Raw genomic sequence first — 1,958 nt, 5'->3', positions numbered from 1 at the left:
GGGTCCTAGCCCAATCTAGTGAATCATGAACCATAAGCCCACTATATAAGAATAAAAGATTTACATAATCAATCCTCATATATTTAATTAGTCTCTTTTGATCACAAAATTAATTCCAAATTTAATTCTTGATCAACACTAATTAAATAATATGATTTCATATTAATATATCAGAACTTATAATATATTAATAAATCATAAGCGTCCTTTTTCTCATTTTATCTATCCAAATGTTGAGATGTCGAGCAACCCAAATGGACCATGCCAAGTCGGGTCAAGTACATACCAAATATAGTTATGGACTTAGACACCTTATCCAACAACATGTTATTCATATTTTGAGATATCTTCGTGGCACTCGGTTTGAAAGTCGCTTGTTCACTTCAACATCTTATTTGGAGTTGCATGCCTATAGTGATGCTAAATGGGACGATGATCCTACTAATTTCAAATCCACTATCAGTTTTTTTCATAGATATTCACCCGTCTCATGGAAAAGTAAGAAATGTGATGTTATCTCTCGATCTTCTACAGAGGCTAGATGTCGTGCTATGACCTTGACTACTTGTGAGATTCACTTATCTCATGTTTTTTTCTTGTAGATTTGGTTATCTCATGGAAAAGTTAGAAACATAATGTTGTCTCTCGATCTTTTACAAATGCCAAGTATTGTGTTGTGATCATGACTACTGGTGAAATTATTTGGTTGCAATGGACTCTTGAAGATAAGGGTGTTGATGTTCATCATCCTACCCCCTTACATTGTAACAAAATAGGTGTCATGCATATTGCAAAGATTTTTGTTTTCCATAACCGGAGGAAACATATTGAGATTGAGTGTGATTTTGCTTGCTATCATCTACAACTCAAAACCATTTCACTACCTCATATTCTCCCAGCTTTGCAGATTGTTGATATCTTCACGAAGATTCAATCGGTCTATTGGTCTCGCTTCTTGACCGAAAAACTCTTAATGCTTATTACTATCATATTATGAGTTTGATTGAGATGTTAGCATAATAAGTTATTCAACTTATTTTCTATTGGGCTTTTATTTAAGGTTAACTATATATTGTTTTTGTTGCTAGTCTTTATTTCTCTTTTTATAATTCAATATTTTCAACAAAAATATAGTCCTAACTATTTTCTATTTAAATTGTTATCCATTATATATATATATATATATATATATATATATATATATATATATATATATATATATATATATATATATATATATATATATATATATATATATAAAGTAAATTATATGAATCGTCCCTCGTGCAGGTGTCAAAAGACATGTTTAGTCCCTATTTTTAAAAATTAACTAAGACCGTCCCTCATATGTTTAAAACTTGCACGGTTCGTCCCTACTTGGCCTAAAATGACTATATTTCCCTACCCCGTTTCTTTTTTGATTTCTTTTTAGTTTTTTTACTATTTTTAATATAAAAACATATAAAAGAAACATGGACCCCAACACCCCCATCACCACTACCTTCACCTCAACCGTATTCTTCATGATGTTAACTCTGTTCTTGAGCATCCACCGCCATACCCACACCCAAACCAACATTTGAAATTAGATTCGGAAAATTAATCCTAGAACTAAACGAAACCAACCCAAAATATGCAATGTGTAATCAGTTGTAACTGATGATGGCGTAGACTGTGATGATGTTGGAGTTTAGTGGTGATGACGACATTCACCGGTGATGGCGAAGACTATGGTAGTGAAAATAACCATGATTGACAGAGAGAGCGAGAGAGAGAGAGAGAGAGAGAGAGAGAGAGAGCCTCATCGAAAACCTGCAAAATCGGTGTATTCAATCGAAATATTTTCCCCACAAAAAACAACAAAATCATTCCTACAAAACCCGTAGAATCATTTTTTCAGGTGTGGCATTTGATGGGGGTGGATTGTAAGGGACAAAAAGATAGCTTGAAAGAGGCGT

The sequence above is a fragment of the Lactuca virosa genome, chromosome 4 (genome assembly GCF_052849685.1).
Source record: "Lactuca virosa cultivar CGN04683 chromosome 4, Lactuca_virosa_CGN04683_v6, whole genome shotgun sequence".
Classification (NCBI taxonomy): domain Eukaryota; kingdom Viridiplantae; phylum Streptophyta; class Magnoliopsida; order Asterales; family Asteraceae; genus Lactuca; species Lactuca virosa.
Note: the sequence above shows the minus strand (reverse complement) of the source record.